Genomic DNA, 6,438 nt, shown 5'->3' on the forward strand with positions numbered 1-6,438 from the left:
ATAGTTTAAATTAATTATTTTGAAGTGAAAAATGTGAGTAAAGTGTGTTTAATGCGGTAAAATAGCTTGTTGAAATGCTCGAATTTTGGGAATTTTTGAACTTTAATTTCCAATATCTCGTAAATTAAGCGTTTGCTGTACCTATAACCCTATATATTTTTTAATCAGGAGGACTTCCTCTTTCCAACGGTACCTTCAAATCGCGGCGCGAAAGAAATCGGAATTGTGCCGAAAATACTATATGACAATCTTTCCTTTTGGTAAATATTAAGCGATGTGAATTCTTGAATGACAATAACAGCTGTTTTTTGATCTTTCTAACGGCAGTGAGAACACTGTTGGGTTATGAAATGCTTAAATGTAATCTAATCTTTTAAATTTTCGGTCTGAACATGGTATAAGTCATTAACATCGGTATTTTAAGCAGCTGAAATTGCTCGTGCACTCAAGTAATCGCAGTGACGATAATTTGGCCAATGTTCGGATAAACATTCGTGATGAGTTCATCTTTCGTTGAAGTAAATTGACAAAAGGCAGGTGAAATTGATATCAAACCACTGGAAGTATCAACCGAAATGTGCTCATTTCCAATTCTTAGCGAATACAATGTAAAATGTATTCGGCAATATAATTTTTTGCGGATATGTCAAAATGATCTTCGCGAAAAGTATGCGACCTTCAGTTTTTAATTAATCAATCTGTTTTTAATTAGTGTTTTTTCTATCCTGCCCTCTACTATGTCTAAGGGTGTTGTTTTTATTGTGGAATGTATGGATTTATTGTACCACTCGATACACTTGTTGTTCTAAATTTTTCAGATAATGTGCTGTGCAGCCTTTCTACGTCTGCATTCCCGGTATGGTTGTTTGGTTTCGTAAAATGTACTTCTATATCTTCTGATTTTAGGAAATCTTTAACATTTATTGAGTTGAACTCGTTATCAGTAATTATTATTTTTGGTTTACTTCTCATTGCAAAGTAAATTCTAATTTTTTCTATAATTGTGTTACTTTTTCTGTCTTCTAATTGTATGGCTGTTGCATGTTTTGAAAACTTATTAATGAATGTGATAAAGCTAGTATGTTTCTTTATATGTAGTGTAAACATTCATATGTAACATTTCATTTACGTAGGTTGCTATATATATTTCTGGCCTAATAATGTAAATAGGCATATTTATCAACGAAAATGTTTTTTTTTTATTTTTTTTTTTTTATTTTTATTTTTATTTTTTTTTTTATTTTTTATTTTTTTTATTTTTATTTATTTTGGTCGATTACTGTTTTGTTTCGGGCTCATACGCATAGATCCAAGATTCGTCACCTGTAACGATCTTATAAACGTCTTTTGAAGTACCGCGATCGTATTTTTTTAGCATTTCTTTACACCAATCCACACGAGCCTTTTTTTGAGCGATTGTCAAATTGTGCGGGATCCAACGAGAACAAACCTTTTTTACGGCCAGGTGTTCATGCAATATCGAATGAATGTATGCTGGTGGGAGAAATGCATGGGCATGCCTCTATCTGAAGGTATGTTATATGACGGTCTTACATTATCAGTTCACGTACGGCATCGATGTTTTCTGGCACAACGGCTGTTTTTGGACGAATTTCACGGAATTCGTCTTTGAGCGAGCGTCGGCCGCGATTGAATTCGTTGTACCAGTTTTTCACAGTGCTATAGGATGGTGCTTCATAGCCATACAAAGATTTTAGTTCATCGATGCACTCTTGTCGTGATAATCCACGTCGAAAGTTGTGAAAAACGATCGCACGAAAATGTCCATTTTTTGGGCGAGATGAATTTTTTAATTCCCTGTAAATAAAACAATTCACGATTAAATGACAAAACGTTCTGAGTGATGTTATGCTAAAAACTGTCAAACTTTCCAATGGAAATGTCAGATTGCACCTGGCAACACTTAGTGTTGCCCCAGGTCAGAATATATATAGCGGCCCTCGTACATTAAATGGTGTTTCTGTGATATTGAATTTTGCTTTAATAGGGTTCCTAATGTATTTTGATCTGTTGCAAATATCACAATTATTTATATATTTTTGTACGAAAGTTTTAGGTTTTTGTAGTAAATTTTTGGTTTGATAACTTCATAATTTTCTGTTTTTCCTGCATGTCCTGTTTCATTAATATGATATTTAGCAATTTGTTTAAATAATCCATTCTGCTAACTTCTTTCGCGTTAAAGCTAGATTTATAAAATTTTACTTCAGTGTTAAATAACTCTACTAACTTGGATTGAACCTGCTTGTATAAATTATCGGAAGTTCGGTATATAGTATATTTCTACCCTTTTCGACTTTATATGTATGTTGCCTAAACAAATCGGCCATATAATTAGTCTCAATATCATTTGAATTTATATATTATATATTTTGATTTCACCGTTCGCTACTTTCGTGTCTTGCGTTTTATTATTTGTAATTATAATTTGAGTTGCAAATCTATTAACTACTGTATTGAGTGGTGTAAAATTTTGATAGATACTGTTATCTTCTTCAACGTTTACGGTATTTAATATGTTGCCTTATTGACTATTTATTCGGCTCATAAAATCGGCTACTTTATTTTCCTTACCCTTTATGTAGTTAATATGTATGTTATATTCACCAAGTTTCAAGAGCCACCTTTGGAGTCTTGGGTTAATATCTTTTCCTTTCGTCTTTGTGTGCAACCAAACAAGTGGTTGATGGTCTGTTAGGAGTTCCAATGGTTTGCCATATAAATATGGTCGGAAATAGTTGACTGACCAGACGATAGCAAGCAATTCTTTTCGATTGCAGCATAATGTTTTTCGTGATCGTTTAAGGTTCTACTAGCGTAAACGATGGGGTGATTTTCTTGAGAAAGGACTGCTCCTATTGCATTATCACTAGCATCTGTTGTTAGTTTAAAATTTTTAGACCAGTCTGTGGTATTTTTCTTTAGGTACTTTGTAAGTCCGTGGGCTACTTTAGCATAATCCTTTATGAATTTCCTAACAAGTAATTAAGTCTTGACCTCCTAACGCAAGACAGCCAAGAAGGAAGTGTTGAGTTGTTTCCACCTAATCTTCTTCAATACAGCTTCTGCAGAAGGCGTCTGGTAGGACAATGGCGTGTTACAAGTCTCTAAAGTAGGGAAAGGCTGCCTTACTGAGGGCAAAGAGATCACTAGATCTCATGCGAACGATCTTGGGACAAACGACTTTTTCGACAGCGTGTGTAAAAGTTGTGGCCCAGCAGTAATAGATAGGATAGATCCGCTTCCATTCTACCTATAGCGGTTCTAGGGTGCCTCTTCTTGCTAGCTCATGTTTTCTGCGATTCCGCTGTGGTCTGGCACTCATATCATTCTTATCACAAAAACACTCGATGCTATTGATAGCGAGGTTAGGTCTTCGATCAACTCTGAATTCTCTCATTGTTAATGAGTTCAAGGCTGGAATCACCGCTCTGCTATCTGAGTCGATGGTCACTCCTCTGAATGAGGCTGCACTCCAGAGTAGTAAATATACTGTTACCTTAATGGCTCTAATCTCAGCCTGAAGACAATGCAATACTTAGAAAGTTGGAGAAACTGGAGTTGATAGAGAGCTCGTGACAGTAGCCCCTCCACCTTTGACCCATCCGTGAAGAAGCTCACTGTCCCTTTCCTCCAACGGTATATGGGTAGAGAAGGAGCCGCCAGAGTTCGGTTTAGCTTTTTTAGGAATTCAGCAGCCTGTTCTTTTGCAAAGTTTAACAATAATTAAGAAGAAATGACAACATCTGCAGGACCTAGAAGCTTTAATTCCAGCAGAATGTTATTACTGTTATGATAATATACCTTTTGAGTAATTAGTTATTTAATAAATAATAATTAAACATTATCCTCATTTTTTAGCTTGATATATTTAAATTTTTTCGAGTACTTATGACATATTAATAATAAAAATAACATGAAATATGAAAAACTTTCAAATGTTTTTATTTAAAAAAAAAAAAAAGTATTCATATCAAATTTAGATTGATCATACGTTATTTTGTTTCAGAAATGAAAATTCAAAATAACGTAAGACACCTACTATAAAATTTGCTTAATTTTTTATTTATTTTTTTTTTTTTTTTTAAATATACTTAGAGTTTCATGTTAATTCAGATTTGAAAATTTTGTTTCAATATCTCAAGTGATTTTCTTTTTATACGGTTTTTTGCTTATCCTGTAAACCTACGAAAAGTGATGTTACGTTATTTTGCATTTCAGGTGACGATATGTACATATGTATTTTATGCGTTTAAGGCGGCCTGCGCAATCCAATATAATATGTGAAAACAAATGTTTGATTTATATTTTAAATGATCAAATAATATTTATCTTTTCTTTCAGATGTTATTATTATTTTTATTTAATTATTCTCTCTTTTCAGATTTTATCACTATTTTAATTTAATTAATCTTTGCTTTCAGAGTAACTTCGATTTGTTTTTAATATATTTTAGTCTTTCAGATAATATTAATCTTTTCTTTCATATATTACTATCATTTTATACAATTAATCTTTCTTTTTCTTTTAGATATTCAATGTAATTATTATTTATTTTCAGGTATTAATAACCTTTATTTTATTTCAGGTATTTGGCTTTTATAATCTTTTTCTACTCTTTTATTTTCAGGTTTTAATAACCTTTTTTTTATTTCAGATATTTGTCTTTTATTATCTTTTTTCAGATATTAATTATTTTTTTAAATTAAATATATTTTTATTTATATAAAAATTATAATAAATTTTATGTAAAAATGTAAAAATAAATTAAAATAAAAATTTTAAAATTAAAAAGTTTTGTTTGAAATTTTAAGAAATTTTTAAAATAGGAATCAAAAAAAGCAACCCTGCATCAGCCGTCGATTGGGGATATTAGAGCAGGACAGATATACTTTTTATATGACACTGCTGAATGAACGGAACAAAGATGTATGATCACATGTATACGTACGTGAGTGGGTAGAATATTCGCTCGGCCAATGCAAACTACTCATGATTACCCACAGGCTTACCCACTGATTATCTGGTTTTTTACCCGCTCATGGTTGGCAGGGCGGCTTTTTATTGAAGTTATACTTCTTATACGAGTTGGGAAAAGGTTGCGATAGATTCAGGTTACGCAACCTTGCTCAATATGAATCTACGCAACCTTGTCTGCGAAGATGTTCCAGCAGCAAGCGAAGCGGTGACGACAATCGGCAATCGTTTGTTCGTTTCTTTCGGCACAGCTCGGCTTTTCTACCAACAACACAATGTTGCCATGCTTATGCTGTTGTTGTTTTTGTAGAACAATTTTTCAATTTTTGGTTGGTGACTTAATCAATTAAAAAATAAATTCTGTTGGGATTCGAACCTACGTACCTACGTGCTCGTCGTAACTTTTCAAGCGCTTACCACCAAGACCACCATTGACACTTGTATTGCGTTGTCCTAATTATGGTTTGGTTATGCATGAAAGAAATATACAATGGATCGCCGATTGTTACCTCTTTCCTTGCTGCTGCTGCGCATATGTATGTTTGTATGCTTGTTCATTATTGAAGTTATACTGCTTTTTCTTTCCTTTGTCTTTCATTTCTGCGAATTCTCAACTATTTTATGTGCCCTTTTGTTAAAATACCCTGCGTTGGCCCTTGAAAAATTAAGACTATACTTTACAGGATTATTTCTGTAGTTAGTCTTCATTTACATTTTTTGGAAATCGACCCGCGATGACGAGATATATCGTTTTATCTGACAGCGTGAGGTTTAAGAAGTCCATTTCTAATTTTGTCTTGTGGCGTATTAGAAATGATGTTTCTTCGAAAATCGTTCGCTTACAACGGATAAAACGACTTCTGAGTGGTGATTTTAATGAATAAATTCCTTTTGGTTGAAATGCTCTACGTTGGCCGTTGAAAAGTTAAGACTATACTTCTCAGGATCATTCATTCCTTTAATTTTTTCAAAGAAATTAATTACCTTTAGAAATATGCATATTTGGATTATTTCGTTGTCATTTCCATATTCGTAGCAATAGAATTTCATAAGTAAAGTAATGGCCACCGATTGTCACCCCCTTGCCGCTGTAGCAGCTTCGCTTGCAAACATGCGTAAATACATATGTATGTATGTATACGTGTGATCGTGAATACATATCGACGCAGATTTTTGCGAGAAGCACCAGAAAGTTGTGCAATTTATGATTTTTGGCTTTTGCCATCGTCGCGAAGAGACGACTTGTTGGCAAAGGCATACTCGGAGAGATGTTACGGCCTCTGTTTTTATGAATGAAGCGAGATCGCTTGTGGAATTTGCGCCTGCGTTCATGAATGAAATCGTTTTTTGTTGTAAAATGTACTACACTTGTTCTTCGCCAATTTGGCTGCCATATTGTCTTGTGAAGATCAATTTTTGTTGGTGACATATTCATATGTG

The 6,438-nt window shown here is 33.4% G+C and overlaps 1 long non-coding RNA gene and 1 pseudogene across 1 annotated transcript; both read left to right on the forward strand.

Moving 5' to 3' along the window:
* The first annotated feature begins 413 nt into the window (after positions 1–413).
* LOC126767043 (uncharacterized) lies at positions 414–4,644 on the forward strand. Its single transcript, XR_007668990.1, has 3 exons — positions 414–667; positions 747–856; positions 4,243–4,644. It is a non-coding gene; the product is annotated as an uncharacterized LOC126767043 (long non-coding RNA).
* Positions 4,645–5,664: 1,020 nt separating this feature from the next.
* LOC126767044 (small nucleolar RNA U3) lies at positions 5,665–5,867 on the forward strand (annotated as a pseudogene).
* The last annotated feature ends 571 nt before the right edge of the window (positions 5,868–6,438 follow it).

The sequence above is a fragment of the Bactrocera neohumeralis genome, unplaced genomic scaffold (assembly GCF_024586455.1).
Source record: "Bactrocera neohumeralis isolate Rockhampton unplaced genomic scaffold, APGP_CSIRO_Bneo_wtdbg2-racon-allhic-juicebox.fasta_v2 ctg3674, whole genome shotgun sequence".
NCBI lineage: Eukaryota > Metazoa > Arthropoda > Insecta > Diptera > Tephritidae > Bactrocera > Bactrocera neohumeralis.